This window comes from Mus caroli, chromosome 1, assembly GCF_900094665.2.
Source record: "Mus caroli chromosome 1, CAROLI_EIJ_v1.1, whole genome shotgun sequence".
Taxonomy (NCBI): Eukaryota; Metazoa; Chordata; class Mammalia; order Rodentia; family Muridae; genus Mus; species Mus caroli.
Genome location: NC_034570.1, coordinates 116,325,294 through 116,351,647, shown reverse-complemented (window position 1 = coordinate 116,351,647; position 26,354 = coordinate 116,325,294). Strand labels below are relative to the sequence as shown.

Below are 26,354 nucleotides of genomic sequence, written 5' to 3'. Positions count from 1 at the left end.
GAAATATCTGGGGAGGAAAACTTATTGGCTAAACCCTCCAGGCCTTTAGGTACCTCATTAAAATGGAGATCTGTCTGGAGCCTATGTGACCACTGGTCATGTCCTCTGCAAGTGGAGGAGCTTGGGGCCTTGTCTTTAAGTGACTAGTGGCCACCAATCTATGGGGAGCTGCAGTTAGTGACAGGGGTTTGGTACCTGGGAACAGGCAAAACACCTATTCTCCCCTCAGGGTTTCCGGGGCTTTAAGCCTTAGCTCAACTGGGGACCAAGCTACCTTTCAAGGTCCCACATAGCACACCTTTTCCACCTTGTCTGAACAAGACAGATCATCATTCACTCATCTGGTACAATTGATTAATTGTATGAACAGCAGAAAGCCCAGGGAAATTGCTAATATAGAATATATGCTCTTACAATGACAACACAGTCAACATCTGTCAATTTTACCTGGCTGCCATTCATTTGTATTCTGCCAGTGGCAGTCTTTGATTGTCCTTTCAGGGAACTTAGCCCTATTGAGACTGTCAAATTCAAGACTTATCATTTCAAGACAAAGGGTGAAAAGTCATGCAACCTAACTCAATCATGCCGTCTCTTCTTAAATACTTGTTTTCAGCCAAATGGCACAAAACAGTATCAGGTCATCCATTTGTCACAAAGCTTTAAAAATCCACCTGTCCTCAATCCATAAGTATTTAGAGAAGTCTTATTCCTAAATGCCTGTCATCCAGCAGTTTTTCTCATTCTTAAACAACCTCTTCCCTTCTGGCAAAATTCTTAGTCTAAGCGAGACTTCACTTTATATTCTTAAATCAAATAGCATAAATAAAGACATCAAGAAAGAGAGCATATTTTTGAAGGTGAAATGTTAGGGGTAGTAATGAAATGTGGCAGTGGTTCTTCTGTAAATAAATTAGAACCCTTGCCAAAAATATTGTTAGGTTGCTTTCTAAAAGTCTCTTCTTAAAAAACAGTCTAAATTTAGGATGAATAGTCATTGAATTTGATATTAGAAGAAATAATGAGTCATAGAAGTAGGAGTATCTTGTACTAACATGGAGACATCAAGATGGGTATGGGACAATTTTGAGTAAGGAAAATGAGCTGTGTACAGTGGAAAAATATCTTGAAACTTAGACATCTATACAGGCTGAGAATAGTGTGTGACAGTAAGAGGGATAGACAGCTATTATCTTCTGGCCCTTTGTTGCCCAATGTCTGTCTTTGGATTTTTTTTTTTTTTGACACACTGATTCATTTGTTTGTGGTTTCTTGAAGACAGCAAGAACAAAACTATTCCCGTGACAATTGATCATATGACATTGGTGCTTTGAACCTACCTGGCCATTTGCAGTGATGACTTGTTGACTCCTAATTTAAAATACATTTATGTACTGGGGTAATAGCTCAGTCAATAAAGTACTTAACTTGGAGGAATGAAGACCTGAATTCAATCACAAAAACCTAAGTTAAAATCCAAGTGCTTGGCCAGGAGAATGTGCACATAATCCCGGGGCTGTGCTGGTAGATATAGGCATATCTCTGGGGCTTGCTGTGCAATCAGATTAGACTACTTGGTGAGTTTTAAGTCAGTGAAAGATTCTAACTTAAAAAGAAGGTGGGTAGTGCATGATGAACTACACTAAAGGTCATTCTTTGCTCTCTACAATTAGGCATGCACACACACACACATGCAAGGACACATACATATAATAGTCATAGTAGTAGTAGTAGTAGTAGTAGTAGTCGTCGTCGCAGTCGTAGTCATAGTTGTAGTCATAGTTGTAGTCGTAGTAGTAATGCCCTAATAATTATAGTCAGGTTCAGAAATGGAATTAGCTACTGTACCCAATTTGCTACTTCCTTTCAAAGTAAATTGCAAACAGTGTGTGAAACTTCAAAGCTGGTGGTAGTGTTGGAGGTAGATATCTTCTAATAAGGCCTATCTGGAGGATGCATTTTTCACATTGTTATGGTAACATGCTACATAATCACATGTGATGGGAGGTTTTGTTCTACTGCATTTGGAATTGGTTAGTGAAGAGAATACATCACCAAATAATTTCTTACTCAAGTACACAAGTTTTTTTTTTTTTCAAACGCTCTTTCTAGTGTATGCCAATGAGTGTAAGAGGCACATGAACAAATATGCAGCTGACTATCTGATCTTCAAAAAATTTTAATTTCCCATAAACAAAGGTCCAAGGAATTACAAACAAAAAGACACTATAAGGCAAAATTAAGTCTGCCTGAAAGCGATTAAATGAAAAGAGTTGACTTTTCTTTCTCCTTTCACATTTTCTTAGAGTTAAGGACAAAGATTAAACCACTGTAGTCCATTTTGACACTTGGGATACTTTAAATGAGAATTAGGTTTTTTTTTTTTGTTTTTTTGTTTTTTTGTTTTTTAATATCAGAAGATCTGGTCCGGCTACCCTGCCTCCCCCCCCCCCCTTTTTTTTTAAGAAACTGACCTGCTTTAAAATGACATTTCTATGATTTGTGAGAGCTTTTGTTTAGTGATGTAGAAATGTTCATGTCTGTGGGCATACAGTTGCACATGAATGTATGTGCGCATATGTGTGGAGGCCAGAGCGTTAGCTCAAGTGCTGATCCTCAGGACACCATCCACCTTGTTTTTGGAAAGAGGTCTCTCACTGGCCTGAATCTACTCTACCTAATTTCGATAAGCTGGCTGTCCAGCTAGTCCCAGGGATCCATGTGTCTCTTCCTCCCTAGAGCTGAGAATACAGTTTCATGCTACCATACACAGATACACTTTTTTATACCCATTGTTTTTTACTAACTGGGAAATTTCCATTAGGTGGATCAGTCCATTTCACCAGCTCCTTCCACTTTCTGTTTCTCTCATACTAATTCCCTTTATTTCAACTATTTCCCAAATACAAAATGCCAATAAAGCATGAGAGTAGTGACACTGAGCTCAATAGATGTCCAGTGGTTCAAAGTGCAGAGCTGTCTTTGCCCCCTCCCCACAGCAAGGTCCTTTTCTGCTGAGCCAAGTACATTTAATTAACTCATTCATTTGCTCTGACCCCATTATCAGTCTTAATTTTTCTTGCCTTCCTCTGATCTCAGGGCAGAAAAATCAATTGTTTCAAATCAATTAAAAGAAAAAGGGATTTAATAATCATCAGAGAAATGGCAATCAGATAAACCCCACCACTACCCACTCCTTACTGGCTATGCGATCTGCTCAGAGTGCAGAATCCTTCCAGGCATAATGGCTGCTGGGAGGCTTGAAAGTGTTGTCTCTGGATCATTTGATTTCCAGAGGGGAGAAAAGACTTCCAGAAGACATTGGAGAATAGATCTGAGAATCATCTTAGAGAAAACACCGGATCATTTTCCTTCCATGCATTTGATGAGCCAACTCCAAAGGAACCCACTGAGAAACTATTTAGAACTCTAATTAAAGAAATGAAGCCAACTCCTTTAGGTACCATCTAGACATGAACAGAAATAGAAATGGAACCAAACAATCCCCCAAACAAGGGGCCTTTATGTGTCTACAGCAGTCTCACACCATCTCATTTAGGCACGGAAAGCAAAGCATTGGGCTGGAGACTTGGATGAGCAGATAAGAAGGCACACTGGGGAGGGACAGGAGAGGTTGCCAGATGGCCTCCAGAATGAATGGAAATCTGCAACTAACAGGGCTGGGGAGGTAGGAGACACCTCTAGGACTATACAGAGACCTGGGCTAAGGGAAATGCCCAAGAATCAATGGGGGTGATCTTAGCTGTGACTCACAGCATTGAGGATATGAAACTTGAAGAGGGTACTTCCTCTAGCCAGGCAGGAATGCCAGTGAAGCTACAGAGACACCAACCCACCCACAGACTTTTCACCCCCAAATTTATCCTGTCTACAAGTAATACAGGGATGTGGGATGGAACAGAGACTTAGAAAATGGCCAAGCAATATTAGATCCAACTTGGGCCCTATTCTATGGGCAAGTACCAATCCCTGACACTACTAATAATACTCTTTTATGCTTGCACATAGGAGTCTAGCATGGTTGTTTTCTGAGAAACTTCACCCATCATCAGCTGATTCAGACAGATGCAGACATCCACAATCAAACAGTGAGTGGAGGTTGGAAACTCTCTTATGGAAGAATAGGAGGAAGGATTGTAGGCCTTAAAGTGGATAGAAACTCCACAGGAAGATCAACATTGAGACTAACCTGGATCATTGGGACTCTCAGAGACTGAAACATCAGCCAAAGGGCATACACAAGACCACTGGGACTCTCAGAGTCTGAAACACCAAATAAATGGCATACACAGGCTGGACCTAGGCCTCCCTGCACATATGTAATAGATATGCAGCTTGGTCTTCATGTGGGTCCTGAGCAACTGGAGGGGAGACTATCCACAAAGCTATTGCCTGTCTGTGGGATATGTTCTTCTAGCTGGGCTGAATTGTTTGGTCTCTGTGGAAGAGGACATTTGATGTCCCAGAGTGGGATGATACTCAGGGGTATCCCAATGCTCAGAGAAGAAGGGGAAAAAGATAAGGGAAGTATTGTAGCAGGGAGTGAATGGGAAGAGGGCAGTGAGCAGGATGTAAAGTGAATAATTAAAATGAAGAAGACGGAAGAGAAGGAGAAGGAGAAGAAGGAGAAAGGAGAAAAAGGAGAAGGAGAAGAAGAAGAAGAAGAAGAAGAAGAAGAAGAAGAAGAAGAAGAAGAAGAAGAAGAAGAAGAAGAAGAAGAAGAAGAAGAAGAAGANGAAGAAGAAGAAGAAGAAGAAGAAGAAGAAGAAGAAGAAGAAGAAGAAGAAGAAGAAGAAGAAGAAGAAGAAGAAGAAGAAGAAGAAGAAGAAGGGAAGAAAGAAGAGTAGGTTACAAATACCTGTTTCCCTAGCTGAGGAGGATCTGATGCACTCTTCTGGTCTTCATAGACATGAGTATGCATGAGTGCAACCAGACACACACACACACATGTACATATGCACACAAATACAAACAAATGTACACATATGCACACACAGAATTAAAATAAATGTTTTAAAAATGTTAAGAACCAAAACTTGCAGTGAGATTCAGGCGGCACTGTGAGTTTCCTTGGTACACACTCGGTTGTGCATCTATTCTAGTGAGAACGAACTCTGTCATTTAATCAGTTCTGAGTGGCCTGCTTTTCCGTCATAAAGGTTAAGGGAAGGAGTGACAGAGTATTCTCTCCTGCTTTCATTAAGGGACAATGGATAAGTAGGTGAGAAATGGTGCTGGTGGGAGGATCTCCCTTTCCCACCCCTGCTTCTTGGCATTTAGATGTTAATCACACAGCATTAGTCCTTTAGGGTGCCAGCCACCTGACAACTCTCCCTTAAGAATAACAAATTGTGTCCTTCACCAGTAAGAATAAGACTTCAGTCTGTCTTCATTTTTTTATCAGTCTTTTACCCTCTGTAAAGGCGATAAGTATGAAAGTCTTTTTTTTCTTTTTTTTTAAAGGGCTGCTGAAGAGATTTTGGACAGAAATACTGTACTTTCTAACATGAATATGGCAAAGTCACCTCCAGTATAGATCTCCCTTCTCTCCCCTCAGTCCAGCTGTGTTGAGAGAGATACACCTGTCAAAGCCTTTGAAAGGGTCAACACCCAGAAGAGTGGTGTCTCAAAGTTCTGGAGTTTGTGGAAATATATAAAACTTATGAGAATATTTTATGTATCTATTTTATGTTCTTAAACAAACTGGTATGTTTTATACTCTAAAAGTTCCAGACATTGATAAAATGCACATTAAACGTATCGATCCACCCCTAGCTTCCTATCAAACCACTCAAGTAGTCCTAGTCATCCACCCTCGAGCTTCATGTCCTTTTATTTGTTTATTTTTGGCGTTAATACTCCTGAGTTCAAAGAATGCTGCACATATACATGCAGCTGTGTGGCCAAGCACTGGTGCATGGGAAACCTACTAGCAGACAGAGGAGAGTGATGTTTCCTTCTTAGCAGCTCTCTCTATAGGGGTGCTGCCTCAGAGGTGCCTGCACATCTGAGTTGAAATGTTATTGGCTTTATTTTGTGCAGGCAGCCACGCCTGCTGTGAGTTGACACTTGGAACAGCCAGGCCATGGCCAGAAGTCTTTATTTCACAGATCTCCTTTCTATATGCCAGCTCCTACACTCTTTCTAGTCCCTCAGGTGTGAGCTTTCTTGAGCCCAGGATGGTAGGAGGTTAATGTAGATGGTCCATGCATAGCTAAGCTCTCTGAGTTATATATGATTGTCACTTCGAGCAGGATGAGTTTCTTAATTAACGATTTACCCACTGCAAAAGCTAAAACAAATAAAACTTAATTTTAGACTAAATCTACGAGCAACAAAAGTCTCCTTGAGGCTCCAGATTCCAATGCCCAGGTTTTAGAATTTGCGTGCTGTGTGCCCTGCTAGACTCTGACTGTCTTCCTGGGTGGACAATTTTTACTTGGATGAGTACATTTTAATAAATGATTGTAAAGAGAAGACCCCCTTTAAACCAAAAATTATAACTTTTCAAGAATTGTAATGGCTTCATGAGTGTCCACTTCCTTCTCTACTCCCCCTCCTTGACTCAGATATCCCAGGACTGCCTTGATTTTTTTTTTTTTTTGTATTTCCTTATCCTTCTTCTCCACCTCCCCATTGCTGGGGAGGGATACGGGCATGAAACACTGCACCCAATTTTCTGTGATGGAGAGCCTGGCATTCAGGGCTTTGTGCATGTTTGGCACTGAACCAATTGAGCTACATCCCTGGCTATTTATGTAGTTCTTATGCAGTTTGTACTACTTTTTTTTTGGGTCTCTCCAATACTATGTTATGTCCTTCCCATCTTTTGTTTTGTTTTGTTTTGTTTTGTTTTGTTTTGTTTTGGTTTGGTTTGGTTTGGTTTGGTTTGGTTTGGTTTGGTTTGGTTTTTCGAGATAGGATTTCTCTGTGTAGCCCTGGCTGTCCTGGAACTCACTCTGTAGACCAGGCTGGCCTCGAACTCAGAAATTCGTCTGCCTCTGCCTCCCAAGTGCTGGGATTAAAAGCGTGCACCACCACCACCTGGCTCCTTCCCATATTCTTGTGTCTCTAAATTATTGTTTACCATGGACTTAGTTGGTTATTTCAGCCAATTTCCAAAAATACACATTTGACATTTTGTGTGTATGTGATAGTCACATGTGTGTGAGCAACCATTTGTAGGTGTTCATGAGTATGTGTGCGGAGGCCTGAGATTGACATCAGGTGTCATTAATGATGGGTTACTCTCTTTTTACGTAATGTCACTGGAGTTCCCACTGATCCCCGAGCTTGTTGACTCACCTAATGTAGATGGCTAGCTTGAACCAGATTCTCTGGCTCTGCATACTCAACATTGGGATTACAGGAGGGTTCCCATTCTCAACCAGGTTGACTTGAGTGATGACAGCCAAGGTTGTTCTTACTACTTCTCCAGCAAGTTCCTCCTCTACTGAGCCATCTTCCTGGTCCCCTGACTTTTCACTCATATAATAGCTTTGCTAGGAGCTTTGTTTCCACCCAAACACTACCATCTTCTATAGCCGCTCCATTTATTTGAAAATACGTCCTAAAGCAGCACTGTTCAGATTATAGTCCACCAGCGCTAAGCTGTAAAGTGTTAGTTACTGGCCCATCATGAAAAATTGAGTGGAGAGATTGAGAGTACACTCTTAAAATATTTATAGCAATTTGTCAAAGAAATTTTATGACTCTTGAATCTAGTAATAAAAAACACTGGCTTGTATACTGTATATCATTTTTATTTTATTTTTTCTATGCATTCATTTTATACTATTTTACAAAAGTATATATCCATGAAAAATTGGAAGGACGTCAAAATAAAACAAGCAAAAATCTGGTCGCTGGCCAAGATAGTATGAGAAATATTGCTATATAGGAAGAGCAACTTCTGTGGACTGTATCATAGTTACTGGTTCCTCAGAGAAATAAACCCGTTGAACTCCATTTTGAACATTACAGTCTTGGGAGTGTCAAGATAACTCAATGGGTAAAAGTGACCTAGTCTGATCCCTGAGACCTGAATGAAGGTGAAAGGAGAGAACTGGCTCATAGAGTTGCCCTCTGATTATTACATGGGCGCTGGCCTGCATGTCTCTCCTATGTTTTATACATAAACAGACCATGTACACACATACATAAAAAACACAATGATAACATGTATACACTACACAATCTCACACCACACACAGAGAGATCACGTGTATATCACATACACACATATATATATATCACACTCACATATCACATTAACAGCGCATATATCTACAGACATCATACATGTAGGCACCATACAAACACCTCACACCTGCACAAACACATAGCATACATACCATATAAATACTACATGCACACATCATACACATAATATATACCAAAATATGCAGGCACACATAGTGACATAAATATTATGCATACATCATATACATACCACATATGATATACACATAAAATACAGCGTATCACCATTGTACACATATTCACCTCACATACACTCACACACACACACACACACACACACACACACACATCCCACACATATACATGTCTCATGCACGCATTTGCACACCAAACACATCACAGATCACATACATTACAGATCTCTCCCATCTCTGTCTATGTCTCTGTCTGTATCTCTGTCTCTGTATGTCTCTGTCTCTGCCTCTGTCTCTCTCTCTCTCTCTCTCTCTCTCTCTCTCTCTCTCACACACACACACACACACACACACACCTTTAAGAAACATCATGCTTCTTTAAAACCTGACTGGCAGATTTATTTGTATTATTTCCAGCACCTTCTACACTCTATGACCACCAGCCTAGTACTGTAGACCTCTTGTCTTGCTTATAAACATTAATGGAAAGGCACTAGACTTAAAATGACATAAAAGCATGGGCATTGGTCTCTGCTTATTTTTTTAAAAAGAAAACCAAACCCTTACCCCAACAGACAATAATAAATTAATGCTACAGTACGGGCCTTCAGGTATGCTCTATTCACTCCCAATATGGTTGTAAGGAATTATCACCTAAGGCAGGATGAGGCTTTGTCAAGACAAGTGACTACTCTATAGGCATTCGGACATAACTTTGAATCCTTGGAGCTGGGTTCTAAACAAGGACAGAGTAAGACAGTGAAGATCTGTAATCCCAGTGTGGGAGAGGAGGACACAAAAGGATTGTGGGACAGTCAGGAGTGGAGTGATATTACTAGATAGCCATTTTCTCTAAACCAGTGAGCTTGAGGTTAAGGGAAAGACACTGTCTCAAAAAGTAAGGTGGAGGTTCTCAAGAGATGGTTCAGCAGTTTAAGAGCAGTTTCTGCTTTTACAGTGAACTGAGGTTCAGTTCCCAGTTCCCACAACTTCCTATAAATCTAGTTCCACTTTTGGTTGTCCTGAGCACTGCATGCATTCATATGGTATGAATAAACTCACATATTATCACACATACACATACAAAAATACATGTTTAAAATCCAATAACAGTGTGAAGAGTGACAGCGGAGAACATGCAGTGCTGGCCACTTGCCTTCTTGTGTGTGTGTATACACATGCATGCCCACGCACAAACATACATGTATAAAAACACAGAGAAAGTCACGAAACAATCATAATTTGCTGTATTTTACAGGCCAGTGCCCTAAGGTAAACATTTTGGCTGCAAAAGAATATTCTCGGCAAAATGCATTTGGGGAGAAAAAAAATATATGTGTATTTGTATGTATAGGAAGAGACATGAAATATTCTCTGGAATTATTCTTATGTGCTAAGATTATTTGCAGTTTTTCAGTTTTGTTCCTGCATGATTTTTTGTGTTTTGTATCCAGTTCACGATGCTTTTCTAATTTTAGTCTAAAGTGTTTGAAATAAATTTGAAAGATAAGGATGCTTATTAAGAAAGTCAACTTCTAGATTCCAACTTTATATCATTCAAGAATTAGCTTCTTTGGAGACAGAGAAATGGCTCAGTACATTTTAAAAAATGCCTGCAAGCCACTACCAAAAGAGAAACATAAAACACCAAGCCAGCCACAAATACTTTGATCTACAATTATGTTCTGCCTGCAAGATGTGCAAAGTGTGTGGGAGTAATGAACCAATCTCTGGTTAGACTTTAAGGCTCACTACAAGAGACTGAACCTATACCTGATGATGCTGACCAGATGACCAAGAAACAAACAAACAAAAACAAAGCAACAATAGCAAAAAGATAATGATAAAGTGACTACTAATAATATGCTGCTATAATCCTAGATCATTGACTTGTTCAGCCATCATCAGAGAAGCTTCCTCCTGCAGTAGATGAAAAAATTCATCAGAAATCCACAGCTAGACATTACACAAAGAGTGAGAGACCTTGGAGGGCTCACCCCAAGTGGTGTGTCTTCATCAAATCCCTTGCCTTAGAGCCCAGGAAACCCTGCAATAAAGGAGACAAAATGAGTATGAGAGCTAGAGACATCAAGAAAACAAGGTTCTCTAAATCTGCATGATGTAAGCTTTTATGAACTCATAGGGACTGAAACAGCAAGCACAAGAGGCTGTGTGTATAAATTATGGCTTCTGGTTGAGTGTTTCTATGAGATTCCAGAGTATGTGACCAAGTGGCTCTCTGATTCTTGCTCCTTATCTGGGACTCTTTTCTTTCTGGTGGTATGTCTTCTCCCAATTCAATGTAATAACTTTTGTTTAATCATATATTTTATTTTATTACATTTTATGATAATCTCCCAGAAACCTGTTTTTTTTTAATATTAAAAGACAGAAAGTGAGTGGGTTCAGGTGCTAGAGGAGGTGGGGAAGAACTAGGATGAGTAAAGAAGAAAAATATGAGAGAAAATAATCTATTTTTAATAAAATGAAAAATACCTTGAGGTTCGAAAACTGCCTGTAAGCATTAGGACTTGAGTTCTGGGCATTGGCATCTACATCAGAAGCTGTCACAAAGAACACATGGGTCCCTATGAAAGGTAGGGAACTGAAGAAAGACAGACGAGGAGAACCAGCACAGAGGACTAGAAGGAGACAGAACATTGACCCAGACACTGGTAACAGGGTTTTAGAAGTTATTAACCTCAAACCAGATTACCAAGTCTGTAGGGGAGAAGAGGGCAATCAGTATTGCCGGCACCTTAGCTGGTTACATCCATTCCCCTCCAGCCCTCAGGGTACTAAAGATGGGTGCAAACCCATATACACTGTCAAATTGATCCCTGTATGGCTGACTTTTTATCCACAGTTTCACTTTCTATGGCTTCAGTTAACTAGAGATCAAAGGAGACTTCAAGGATTATTTGGGGAGGGGATCCTAAAATAAGCATTGTGTAAGTTTCCAGTTATACATGTCTCTGAGCAGCATGTTAAAACCTCATAACTGTTCTGTCTGTTCTACCCTGGATGCTCTGTGTCCTGCAATTTGCATGTTGTGGACACACTGCTTGAGTGTTGGCAATTAGCAACTAATTCATCTTTATGAATGTTTTTAGTGTCAAAGAATCTTTGTTTCATTTGATCATGGCCCCAAATCATAGGAATAAGGTGGATGTTGTTCATAGATACAGAGGAGAAACTCTACAGCTCGTTCAGTCTTGATTAACACATGTTAATTATCCACATTAACAGGATCCCATAGAACATTGTTCTCTCTGCATTCTGGCTTTAAATAAAAAAGATGAAAGGTTAAAGAGGGAGGGCACTTTCATGACTTTTTTTTACAATCCTTTATTATAATTATTCTAGTTTAATACATCTTGTAAATCTCCTTTTGGTGTCAGATTTGTAGATTTAACCTTACCACAGATATGCCTCCACAGGAAAGGAACTGTATACCTAGAGTTTAGTCACATTCTAGGCATGTATTGGGAACTGTGAGACTTTTTTGTTGTTGTTGTTAATGGGCACAACTGTATTCTCAATGGAGGGCAAAGGATCAGCTATCACTGCTCATAAAGTCATTTCCTCCCCTTAGGGTTTTAGGCATTAGACTAGAAACTGTTTGTGTATAATTCCAAGTGTAGAAGACACTAAAAATTTTGCGATTTTAAGGTGTGCATTCATGTGTTGCTTGTAGGAATGTGGCCTGGCATGTCCATTTGTGTGTATGTGAAGAGCTGAAAAGAATATTTTGGTATCTTCTATCACCCTCCACCTTATTCTCCTAAGACAGATGAACTAGAAGCTTGGCATTTCTGCTAGGTTGACTTGTCAACAAGCTCACAAGTTCCACAATGTTAGAATTACAGGTAGATGCTGCCATGCCTGACTTTCTATGTGGATGTTAGATATTTGAATTCAGGTCTTCATGCTTGCATAGCATGCTCTCTTATGTATTGCAACATCTCTTTAAGCCCAAGATGTGAATTCTTGAATGGGCTAAAACTAGGATCTGGAAAAACTGCTTTAGGGGTATATAGAACCATATGTAAGTCACCCCTTTTGAAAATGTTAATTAGCTCTAAATGCAGAACAATGAAATATGTCTGCTATCTTCCTCAGAGACCAAGAATGGGACACGCTACTCTGCATATGAGCAGAATGCAGAATGACAGAGATATTTAAGTAAGGAATTTTAATAGATTTTATCCCACTGGGAGAGACATTTCTGATTATCTATGACCTAAACCAATTACCAGGATTCTCCCCACCGGCCCACCACAATTTTTGCAACTAATCAAACTAAGCCCGAAGGTTCTGTGAAACGCCAAATATATACAAAGATACCTGGCTGGTTACAGAGCTAGCCATTGCCGCCTGGCCTTTTAGCAAATTCCCCAGTTACTTATTCACACCCTGCCACATGTTTAAATGCTCAGCATTGCACTGGCCCTTATTGATCCTAGTATCCTACATGTTTGGACTGAGAAATGACCCTCTATGGCCATCTAGGGAGGCCTGCCCTGCTGTGAGAAGCATTTCAAAAGGAGTTGGGTTTACAGGATTTCATGTAGATCGCAGTTGTCAATGAAAACCACGCATGATAGAATGAGATACAATGCGCCCCAGGTGTATGTCTGGATCCAACCAGTGCCAGAATGGAACAGAGTTAACTGGTAACCTGGTGTGAGATTAATGAGAGCAGAGTGGGTAGAAGCAGGTGATTCTGGTTCCTAGAGATTTCCATAGAACAACCCCTCTCTCTCCACGGTTCAGTATCTGTCCTCACTGCAGCTCCACTCCCCAGGCATGTGTTGCTTAGGCTGCAAAGCTTGTTAAAAGCTTGCTGGCTTCTCCCTGCCCTAGGATTTGACTTTTGCATTGCTGTCTCTAAACCAGCACTTTAGTATCTTTGATGTATTCTTTTTTTTTTTTTTCCTGTTTAGGTCCTGTGCAGATAGCAATGACATTTCATAGGATTCCTCTCCATCTGCTGGTTCTGTTTTTGCACTCTTTCCAGGATGTCCCCTTGTCTTGGATTTGGGTGGGGACACTGATATTGATTTCCCATTGAGAACTGAGCAGTAAGAGTTATTTCTTCTTGGTCTTTCAACCAGTTGTGAGTCTTCATATTATTCATTGCCCACTGCAAAATATATAAACAAATTATCAAATAAATAAATAAAGCTTCTATAGCCAAGGCAGGTAGCAGGGTGTGTCTAAGGGTATAAATATAAATATGTAGGAAGCATATTTGCTACATATGCATTTAGCTTCATATCAGGGAACTGGGAAGCCAACTAACTGGGAATTAAAAATGGTCTATAGGAGTGAAGGGTATAAAAGAGAGTAATGAATAACATATTAATAATACATTGTACAGGTATATGGACTTGTCAGAACACAAATTTAAAAAAAAAACTTTAACGACTGTACTAAGGATTTTGTTGAAATACAAAGGGGAAGTGAATAATTCAGTTTGGTGTGGGGTGTAAAGTTGGAAATTTAAACACATGCCCAATGACATGACTGAGATTTTACCAGATGGGGAGAATAACTCTGGTTGTTTCTAAAATGGCAGCCAATGTCAGAGCTACCAAACACTTATATGATTGACATTTCTGGGTTCTATGGCCAGAAAACAATGGATATTAATCCAGCTCAATTCAGCAGTAAGTACCCAGTACCAAGGCAGCACGTACACGGATAAAACAAATTTGGAAAATATGACATATATGAAAATTAATAGTAGCTTTAAGAAAGCATTATTTTTGAAATTTACTTTATTGTTATTCATATATATGTCTGCATATATGTATACATATATGTGCTAATGGCCAGAGAGGTCAGAAAAGGTATCAGATCCCCTGGAGCTGGAGTTATATGTGGTTGAGTGTCTGTCTAAGTCCTGGAAGTCGGTGCTCTTGTCATCTGCAAAACAGAAATTTACTTTTAATTACTGAGCCATCTCACCAGCCCAACAGTAGCATTCATTCTTCAGCAGTCACCCCTAGAATTGGTTCATGTGTACATTGGTTTCCAGGCAGTTCTTAACCTTACAAGCATTTTCTTGTGGGTGCCTCTCCAATTGAAGATAAAGGTCAGGAAAGCTATCATGGAACCTATGCTCCTGCCAGCTGATGCCTCATGCACTTCTTCCTTCATTCTCTTTGTGGGCCAACAGCTTAGTATGCAAGGACAAATGCCCCGCTTTGATCTGTAGCTGTACTATCTCTCAACACTGAGACCCAAGGCTCAAGCTTGCCTACCCAACTCACTGCAAAGGCCGGTCCAGCTATCACCTCTAGTGTAAATAATGTAAGAAGTGCAAATAAGTGTAAATACAAATTGGATATGAATTATCTCTCACTTAAGCTGCTAATTTTGCCCCTCAAATTTACTTCTGTCCAGTGCCAAGAAGTCAAACCTTCAATGGTTGTGTGGGCATTGACTCATTATGTCCAGGAGCACTCTGCTTAGCAATCCTTTCTCCCTGCCATGCTACTTCATCCTATAGCCTTGCAACTTTATGCAACTTAGTAGAGTGAAATACTTCATGTCTTCTCCTGAAAAATTTGAAATCTTAGGCAAACTAAGATGAAAATAGTATATAAGATGTAAGTGATTTTTCAAAATGATGAAAAGACATAAATATGGAGACCTAAAAGGGGTGATATGTAAAAATACCTAATAAATAACTGGTATGGACAATCAATTTAAGATTAAATCTTATATGTGAAGGGAGGATATAGAAATAACTCAGGAGTAGGACCTCTCTCTTCATAAGGTGAGGGCCTGAGTTCAGGTCTGACTACTTTTACAAAAAAAACAAAAAAAAAAAAACAAATTTGGCTCTACATATGACTAGTTCCAGCTCTGGACTAGTACTGCACACATACACATACACGACACAGACACATAAAAATCACATATAGTTGGAATTGAAAAATGGGGAATTGCTGTACAACTGTGACCCCATCCAAGTCCCATGCCTTTGCATGGCTCAGAAGAAAGACAAAGTGGAGATTTTCGGAGATAACAGGGAAGAGTTGTTCACAGATGGTGAACAGATGAAGGGCAGGGGCTCAGTACTGGGTTCTGAGAGTCAGTGAGTCAGACAAGGGGCCATGGCTGGAGCAGTCATCTGCTTTGTATCAATCAGTCTTTAGCCAACACAGAAGACTTAATAGTTGTTCAAATGTCAGACTTTCATGTCTACTGCTCCTTCAGGTGGCTGTGCCAAACACCACAGGAGCTAATTCTCAGCCTTTCAGGGTCAGTGACTCAGCTGATCTGAAAGCTAGGGCCAACCTGCAAGCCAGGACAGCAAGTGAACCTGGCTCTAACAGAGCACAGTTGTTTGCACTTCCTTTGGTCAATGGTTCTCAACCTTGGCTATCCACATTACGATCACCTGGGGACATTAAATACAGTGGTCAAGCCATGGATCTCCCTAAAATCAATAAAATGTAAATTTCTGAAGGTGATGCCTGGCACCAGGTTTGTTTTAAAAATCTCCCGTGATGGTTCTAATGCACAGCTTGGGTCAGGAAGGTCTATTTGAGGCCAAGGTATCTGTTCCCATGAATGAAAATGACATTTCTCTCATTGATTTTCTTCACAAATGATTATGAAGCAATTAACAACAATGAAGCAGAGGCTGAGTAACCAGTGGCTAAATGCCAGACCTGCAAGGAGCTAGGAAACAAGATGATGAGAGAAAATGCAGCTCTCTAAAATGATGGCCATGTGGGTTTGCTTGCAAAGTACTCTAGCAAAGACAGTGGCAGCTTTTTAAGTTAGTGGTTAAATTTTTGTCATGTTATGAAATTTGATAAGTTATTTTGTAAATCAAAGAATACAAATGTGCTAGATAGAGTGACCCAGTGAGTTTTAAAGTCCACAAAGGCTGATGTGTCACTTTGAAGAGTCAGTAAGAATCAGGGTGGGATGTGGACAGCAAATGGATTTTGGTTTTGTGAGTGAACTTGAGGGAAAGTGAGCCAATCCTTCTCTCTCACGGGTGTTTTACCATCAATGTGATATGACAAGATCACAGTGTCTTCTCTTCCTGAATGTGATTTTACTTAAGAAACAGTTTAGATATTTCTTCATGTGTGTGTGTGTGTGTGTGTGTGTGTGTGTACTCGGTATATGCTCTTCTCAGTATAGGTGTATACGCATGTGTCTGTAGGACTGGATGCACATATGAGTAGTGAGTTTGCAATCCAATGCTAGACATTAGAAATCTCTACACTCTGTACTACAGTTTCCGAAAGTGTCTCACTCACTAAACCTGAAGCTGATTGAATGAGCTGTGCTGACTGGCCAGAGAGGTTTGTGGCTATCTGTCTGCTTCTTTCACCCTTGCCCCTTCTTAAAGTTACAGGCATGGTGAGATCCTTATACATGTGAAGCAAGTGCCTTACCAACTGAGCCATCTTCCTAGTCCGGTTTGAATATCTCTAAGTGAGTGATGGGTTCATGATACCAGAAGGAATTGCTTATTCCTTACCAGACTTTGAGGAAAGCTTTGCTGCTGTCCCTCCTGCACTGATCTTCAGGTATTTATTTTATACATGAGGTTAAGTTCTTCAAGAGCTCATTTGCATTGACATGAAGTACTTGGCTTGGTGCCTAAAGCATATAAAACACTAAATACGTGGGGCATCAAGGGAAGAAAGAGAGAGATGGGTGAAGGAAAATGAAGATATTTGCTTGTATAGTGGGGGAGGGGTGCATTTGAGAGCTGGAGTGTTCACATCCCAAGAATCTCAAATAAAGTAAGCAAAACCAGAAAGAAACACATGACAGAAACTTGCATAACTGAGAATCTAATACTTACTTATCCATTGAACGTTCTGGATTTTGAATGCTTCAGATAGATATATTCTGTTTTGTGGTTCAAACTATGGGGCTACGGAAATAACTCAACCAGGAAAATGCTTAGCATATGAGGGTGAACATCCAAGTTTGATATTTAACATCCATATCAAAATCTGAGCATGTGGGACACACATGGAATCTTAGGAGGTAGAAAAAGCAGGGTTTTTTCTGGCTTGCTGGCCTACTGGGTTGGTTTGTGGCACTCACATACATGTACATACATGCTCATATGTGAAGAAGGCACTCTAACTGGCCCAATCATGAAAAACATGGCCCTGAAAGGCCTTGACCTTTTCCTACTCCCTATCCCTTGTGAAAAGCCATTAGATTACAGCCCTAAAGCTGGCCACTGACATCTATTCACTTATTTGGTTACTCCCTCCCCTTGACGCTGACTACCAAGTTCCAGTTATCAAAGTATTGCATCAGTAGAGCAATCAAAATACTCCTTTTGGCTGCCATAATTTAACAGACCCAATCAAAACAAACCAACTCATCCTAACACAAAGTTTCTTTCATCATTTACCTTTATAAATTGCCATTTACCTACGGATCATGTCTGTCCCCTCTCTATCCAGAGGCAGGCCTTTGTCCCTGGGGAACCAATATCTCTTCTCCTTCCCCTTTCCCCTTATTCCCTTTCCTTCTCCTTTGTCCCCCATCTCCTGTCTTTATTTATTACTCCCTGTCCCTTGTCCCTCAGGGGAAGACAATTCTCCTTTGTGCTGAGAAGTTGGTCTTGTGTGTTTTGGGCTGTGTGGGTACCAGTCCTTTCAATGTGTACACCAGTTCACACTCCAAACTATGCACACACGTGCAAAAGTGCATTCAGTATCTCTCAATGTGTCCTTGTTTATACAACAGCATCTTAATAATTTTTGGGCAAATCCAAGTTCTCACAGTGCCTCAGATCCTCATTACAAACAATTTCTGATTTTGAGAAACAATGATATGGACAAACATGAAGTTACTATGATGAGAATATGGCTGGTCAGTAACTAACAGCCACAGATTTTCATCTTAGGTGCACACAAAGGAAATTCTGTGGCTCCCCTCCAATGCACTCTCTCTCTCTCTTTCTCTCTCTCTCTCTCTCTCTCTCTCTCTCTGTGTAGTTGCTCTCCATTTTTTTTTTGAGACAGAATCTGTCACTGAACCTGGGCAAACTCTTTCAGTTCAGTTGACTGGACAGGGTGTCCCAGGATTCTGCCTATCTCTTACTTCCCAGAATCAGGATTACAAGAATGCCCCTCTAGCCTGGTTTTTGTTCAAACCCAGGTCCTTATGGCCTTCAAAGCAAACACTTTACCAATGCAATCATCTCTCATGCCCTCACAAAAGCATTTTTAAGTCATTATTAGGATTTATTCATTTTATTTCACTTTAACAGATTTTTTTCAACTTCATGTTTAAAGATTGTCATACCTTGTGTCTGAAAAAATGAGTTCCCACAATGGCTGGTTTGGCAACGTAGTCATTTGCATAGTTCACCATTATATATGATCTACTGAACAGTGACATCCTAAGAGTTTCACTTTTCTACCCTATTCCAAAGGCATCAGAATTTCAGGTGATATCAGCATTGCACGTAAGGAGCGGTTCCATAGGCTTTCAGTCAACTAATCATAGTTTAGATAATTGGAATCTTTATCTCAAAAGCAGTCTACTCTGAGGAAGCTTTCCTTCTTCTTCTCTACTTAAGAATTCATAGCCGTGTTAATTTAGTATCCCTCCTCATTATACAGCTTCTGAGTACGTTATATAGACATGATGAATGATAAATCAGATGGCCAGGCCTATATTGCTCATGACATTTTAATAGTATTAATCTGGGATAGCTTTTAATTGTCCATTCTACAGCATTTAATGCTACGAAGATATAGATGTTTCCATTATTCTAATTGTATTTCAAATAAATGTATGGGCTTAAATTCTCCGCCTAACCCTCTTAAACAAGGCTAAATTAGAGATGTCTCTGTGCATGAAAAATGAATTATTTTACAGCAAAATTTGATTAATAGCATAGGGAAGCTGCAGAAACCACAGTGAACTGTACACTGTCTGCACTTAGCTTGTTAGAAAATCACATGAAGGATTGGCATTCATAGACTCATCATAAAACCGAAAAACAAAATTCAAAAAACAAATAATGCAAAGCCCACATTTAAAGCACCTCTTCTGCCGTTTATTTCTGTTGTCTACTTAAGGGAAAAAATAGATGTTCAGATCATCTTGCGGTCTTATTAAATTTTTGGCTATAAACAAAAACTAAATAATCTTTAAAGTATCTACTGACAGTAAAAGAAATGCATTAATGTATGTCCAATGTACCTTCCCAAACATATGGAGTATGAAGACAAACTGAGTTAATTTTGAAGTGATCAAGTCAATTAATTTCCAAGGATTCTATATAATCAAACCTCAATTCTAGCAATGGCACATAATATCATACTTAACAGAAAGGAAAAATTCCTGATATTGATAACTTGCATAGTATGCATCAAAATATATAGATATGAACTATTTTATTGTGGTTCAGCTAATTCTAATCTCTTTAAACATTGGACCAAGTGTGTGGTTAGATGTCTCCAGTGGTGTTATTGGATATAATCAATCATCTAAGCAGGGTGGCCACAGCAGCAACCAGGCTGTAAAGCATTCTTATCTTTCTGACATGAGAACTCAGTATGTTTTTGTTTGAGCACTAAATAGTCTCAGAGAAAAGGTTGTAAGTCTTCCCCCAAAAAATCTAAAAAACTTTGTAGATTTTATCTTTCCATCTGACTACCTCTTTCTGAGAATCTGACCTGTATCAAGATTTGATATCAAATTACTTGTGTCCAAGTTTGAAAGGAGCTCTACCTGATGTACTTCATAGCCAAAATCTTGAGGGGACAAGGTCAGTACTTTGCTCCAAAGAGGCAGATTGCAAAAGATTTACAAGTGTTTAGGCAGCAGTAGGGCAGGGGCACAGGGAAGGGATTGAGAGGAAGAGCTTGAAATGCAAGCTTCAAGGTCTAAAGCCCCAGACAAGAACCTGCAAAGAACTGCCAGGTGAGTGTGAACCTGGATGAAGTAGCTAGCAACTCAAAACCTTTCTGGAAACTGAAGCAGATGGGAGAATTTGAAAACAGAGAGAGAGTGATTGGAATTAGATCATGGGGAATACCAACAGAAAGAAAGGCTATTGATACTTCAGATTTCACATTTGCAAATTTTCTGGCCATCTGTATGTGTGCTTATTCCTAATCTGACTTACCATGCCACTTCCATAAATCAGAATTGACTGAAACTTATTGTAATTAGTCTACATATGTAGGAATATGCCATTTTTGGTCTACCAGATACCCCTCCCAAGGCAATGAATCCACTACTCCCTTAGTAGTTTAAAACAGTGTGTTGCATAGGGTGGGCCATAGCTCCTTCAAATTGTTCTGAGTGTGTTCAGAGGTACCTGAGATCATAGGATCAGTCCTTGAATATATCACACCCAGTATTTTATCAATGTAGAATGATCATGTGGAAAACCATCAAAGTGAGAGAAATCTTTTTATTGCATACAACAGAATTTGTGGTAGGTATAAGATAAGAGAACGTACTCTAAGGTTTTTGTCAACTTGACATAAGCTAGAGTCATCTAGCACACTTGTGCAGGTCAATTCAGACTATTTCTTGAAAAACATTTTTTTTTTCTTTAAAAACATGGAACACTTCACGAATTTGTGTGTCATCCTTGTACAGGGGCCATGCTAATCTTCTCTGTATTGTTCCAATTTTAGTATATGTGCATCAGATTGGCCTGAAACCAAGTCTCAGGGTGATTTTCTCAATTAACAATTGATTTGTGAGGGTGCAGGCTTCTGTTTCTGTGTCACTCCTGGACATGTGGCCCTGGATAGTATATTAAAAAATACAATCTGGCTAGGTGACTGGAGATGTGGCTCAGTTGTTAGGAGCACTATTTCCAGAGGTCCTGAGTTCAATATGGCAACCCACCACCATCTGTAATGGGATCTGATCCCCTCTTCTGGTGTGTCTGAAGACAGCTACAGTGTACTCATATAAATGGAAAAAAAATTTTTTTTAAATCAGGCTAAGCAAGCCATACAGAACAAGCCAATAAGCAACACTCCTCCATAGCTTCTGCTTCAGTTTCTATCTCTTTGTTCCTGCCCTGCTTGAGTTTCTGTCTGGTTTCATTGAGTGACAGACTGTGATGGGGTGTATAGGTGAATGACACCTTTTCTTGCCAAGTTGGATTTGGTCAATGTGTTTATCTCAGCATTAGGTAGCAAGTCAACACAGTGAGGGTAGCTGTCAGCTAAGCCATGTCTTTACTAACACTTTGCCTGTAAGGATTCCACTTTCCTAAGCCTTAAGAGAGCTTGCTGGTCCTTTCTTCTCCCCTTCATCCCCACTTTCTGCCCTTTCTTCCTCTCCTTTTCTTATTCTTACTCTACCCTTTCTTTTCTCTTTTCTCCTTCATTTCTATCCCTTTTCCCTCTCACTACACCCTTTTCCCTGAGCCCTTTCCCACATTCTCTAGCTTCTCTCTCTCATTGTTTTCTTTTGCTATGCACAGTAAGATAGTCTAACTTCATTTGCTGCTCTGAAGCCCAAGTGAATATAGTCATTTAACTTTGGAAAATGACACATGCTTTCCCAAAGTTGCATTTTTAATTTCATCCTAGAATGAAGAAATTTCACATCATCTTAACAAATGAAATGAGTATCAACGAGAGGATATGTGCGCCTCAGTTTGAAATGTTTTAAGAATTGCCTCTTGTGATGATTTTTTTCATAAGTTCATCTGAGGAAAATGTTTGGAAGACCCTGAAAATGAACTTATTCCAAATGACTCTGAGGAAATTAAAGTACTTAGAAACAGTGATCGCCATTTATCATTGTGACTTCAGTCTAGAGTCATGTGGAAAGAGTCTCAAGAAGGGTTGTCTACATCATGTTGGCCTGTGGGCATGTCTATGGGAGACTGTATTGATGATGTTAATGGAGGCTAAAACCAGAGAAGTGAGATTATCTGAGTTTGACTTGTACCATACATAAAAGGGGAAAGTAAACTGAGCATACTATGACAGTATTCACTTTCTTCTCTCTTGCCCATACATTTAATCTGACTCAGTGCTACACTAGCTTCCTACTCGATGGGTTGTTAGTGTCAACTGTGAACCCAAATAATCCCTGACCTTTTGAAGTTGTTTTTTCAGGGCACTCTATCACAGCAACAGTTATATAAGTAGGGCACAAACAAACAAAATGATTTTATTTGGGGGCAAGGACTATATCATGGAAACTAGCATGTCTTTTGACCATGTGGAGCATTTCTGATTCTTCAGTCAAATTCAGGTCTTTTTTTTTTCCCCATTGCAAAAGAAAACAGCAGGAGCTCAAGGGTCTGAGCAATTGATTATGCTAACACAACTGGTTAATCAGCTGGTTTTAGCCAAATTATCTGATCCCACACCTTTTTACTAGGCCATGACATTGGTATATTTCTGAAGGATTTCCAAGGGGTTCTAAGTGGGCAAAATGTCAGATACAAAGAAAAATAAGATGTCTTTGTAATCTAAGAGGATTTGGAAAATTGATATATACTTTTTCTTTCAGAACATAATCCTCCCCAGGTTCCTTGTATTCTTATACAGTCTGATCTGAGAAAAAGCACATGTAGTCAAGGTTAAGATGTTTGTACAGGAAGACATCTGAATGTAATAAAGCCTGGTGTTTTGCTCTCCCCTTGGAAAGAACCTTGGCTTACCTTTCTAGGTAATATTGGCCAGACAATCTTTCTGTCTGTGGGGACACACAGGAGAGTTTGGCTACTGCATACATGTTCGTTTCTTTCTCATTGCTATGACTCAGTAGCTGACAAGAAGCAACTGAAAGGAAGAGGCAGGGAGGCTTGATTTTGGCTCAAGGTTTGAGGAGATTCAGTTCATCGTGAGAGCAAAGGCACTGTGGTAAGCAGCAGTGCTGGCTTATGTCTTTGCAGGTTATGAAAACTCATACTGACCTGCCAATGATTCATTTCCTTTGCCCTTTCCTCCTTAAGGAACCTGTGGTCTCCCAAAGCAACAAGAACAGTGGGGGACTTACTGTTTAAATCCACTAGTCCATGGAGGATAGTTTTGCTTACAAATCATAACAGACTATGCATAAAATTGTGATTTCTTAAACTAGGTTCCTGTCTTCCTGTCTTTTGATTGTCACCCCTATGGTACTCAGGAGGCAAAAGGAAATGTGACCTACAGTGAAAAATAAGGGTGACTCTCTAAGAGCACTTGAGCTTATTGGCTCCTTATCAGCCAATAATTTGTAATTATTTACTAATATACAAAGTATAAGAATTGCTTAATATGACATGGAACTTTTGATCTTCTTCCCTCTAGTTGCCCGTGCTCAAATCACAAAAGTGTACCACCAAGCTCAGTTTATGCAGTGTTTGGCTATGACTCAGGATATAAGGCATGCTTGGTGAGTACTCTACCAACCAAGCCACATTCCAAGCCTTAAAGTCAATCTGATGGCTTCTCCCCAAGCTACTAATATCTTGGGCATGTGATTGTCCATTCCTAGGAATGCCAAATTCAAAGTACAGGTTCTAACAAGTATTCATGCAAGGAAACACATTTGTTTTCTTTTTCTAATAGAATACATTTTTTCTCCTCTTGATCACCAACTGGAACACAGAACAAAGAGGAAATGCAGACAGCAGACTGTGCTGCTGAAGACGGAGTCACTGGAACAACCCTGTGCTGGCTACAGCTTTGTCCAGCCTCATTTAAGTGCTGATTCTCCTCTTTCAAGCTCCAGGAGAAAACATTTATGAAGTAGATGCTATGCTTCCTGCAAATCTCTGCTTTTGTTTCCCTGTATCAACCACCTTCCTGGCTTTAATTACACAGCTTTTCACATCCTTGAAGCAAAGATAAATCTCTCTTCACAAAAGAGATCTTTCTTTCCTTAAACAACTGCTCTGGAGGAAACCTTAAACATTAGATCAAGAGTCTGGCTTGCCTGTCTCTTCAGATTTTGTGCCCAAATCCTGCTTGTTCTAATTGCTACGCAGTATTAGCGAACCTTGAAAAGAGTCTGTCTTTTCTCTTTCCTCCACCACATTACACAGAATAATGGCATAAACAGCTCAGCCGAGAAACTGGAATAATTTGGTATGAAGTCTTCTCAGTGTTGGTCTGAGAATTCTCCAGGAGGAACTTCTCAGTAATAAAACAAAACTCAGCTGGAAATATACATTGGAGAAATAAATTGGAAGATGGCCCTAAATGTTTTTGAGTGGGTCCCAAGGAACAGAAAAGGAAGCAGAATACAGAAAACCATAAACAAAACTTTCAAGGTTGATTCAATAAGGGCCTCTTAAAATAGCTGCGAGTTTCTCTCCCAACACCCAGCAGGCTGTCAATAGCTAGACAGACAAATCGAACAATTAGATGCTATGAGGCAGGATTCGAATAGATCTATAACATGGTATTCTGAGTGGAGACCTAACCATTGTCTGAATTAAATGATGTAGACAGAAAAGATTATGCCTGCCCTAGACAGCAGAGCAGTAAGACCCTGTAAAAGGTACTTCTTAGCCTGAGCATCTATGATGTGTCTGGTGGTTTGATGTGCTCCAAGGATGCCAAGATGAGAGGCATAGCTTTTCCCAAAATATAAAGGAGAAACAACTGTGTAAAATGGCCAGCATAGTACTCTTGGGAAAGAATTCTAAATTTGATATACCTATGCCATGGGGAGCCCTAGCTGGGCAACACTTTTCTACTAAAAGAGTGCTGGGGAGGCTGGGTCCTGGGGGTCTGAGGAAATAAGTTGAAACTTCCAAGCTTGAAACAAAAGCAGTTGTTTGAAAGCATCTTGGAATGAAAGGGCTGTATTTATTTGGAAATAATGAAGGCCAGTCTGGCTGAAATGCTCAAAACAGGGGGTCAGGAAGAAATATTCCTGAGCTGGTGAGGAGGGACAGATATTTAAAGGCTTTTTGTGTTATGCTAAGAGACTTGGTCATCATCCTGAGAGCTAAGATGGAGCCATGGACATGGTTTACAGGTAGGTTTCATTCTTCATTTCCCTTCTTGCTCTTTATCGTCTTTAATCAATAGTGAGACCAGTTAACTGTAAGACAAATTTGTGGTATCTACTTTGTACCTTCAATTCAATGGTTGCAATTGTATTTAATTTTAAAAATTGTTTATTTTCATGTATGTATACATGTATGATATGCCATGTTTGTGGCGGTGTGAAGAGGGCAGTGCTGGGTCCATTGGAGCAAAAGTTACAATGGGTTTGTAAGTTGCCTCACACGAGTCCTGGAAACTGAACTCAAGTCATCTGCAAGACCATTATATACTCTCATATCAAGACATCTCTCTAGCACTTAGTCCACTTTTATATATCATCATGATTTCATTTTGTCTACTGCTTTATATTGTGTTTATAGAAATGAATAATAGGTTTTCTTATCTTACAAAGATGTTTTAAGTCAGTAATCACACACTCACACATACACACACACATACACATATGCACACGCCCGTGTGTGTGTGTGTGTGTGTGTGTGTGTGTGTGTGTGTGTGTATGTATGTATGCATGTATGTATGTATGTATGTATGTATGTATATCCCAGCCAGGAAAACTCAGTATTCTTTTTTTTTTAATTTTTTTTATTTTTTATATTTTTTTAATTTTTAATATTTTTTATTACGTATTTTCCTCAATTACATTTCCAATGCTATCCCAAAAGTCCCCCATACACCCCCCACTTCACTGCCCACCCATTCCCATTCTTTTGGCCCTTACATACCCCTGCATTGGGGCATTTAAAGTTTGCAAGTCCAATGGGCCTCTCTTTCCAGTGATGGCCAACTAGGCCATCTTTCGATACATATGCAGCTACAGACAAGAGCTCCGGGGTACTAGTTAGTTCATCATGTTGTTCCCCCTATAGGGTTGCAGATCCCTTTAACTCCTTGGGTACTTTCTCTAGCTTCTCCATTGGGAGCCCTGTGATCCATC

At 39.8% G+C, this 26,354-nt stretch overlaps 1 protein-coding gene and 1 non-coding gene across 2 annotated transcripts in view; one reads left to right on the top strand and one right to left on the bottom strand.

The window, feature by feature from the left end:
• The window catches only part of Dpp10 (dipeptidyl peptidase like 10), a 1,458,922-nt gene that overhangs the window by 341,915 nt on the left and 1,090,653 nt on the right, over positions 1 to 26,354 (top strand). The gene's annotated exons all lie outside the window — the stretch shown is intronic.
• Positions 21,000 to 21,103, bottom strand: LOC115032572. Its single transcript, XR_003838217.1, has one exon. It is a non-coding gene; the product is annotated as a U6 spliceosomal RNA (small nuclear RNA).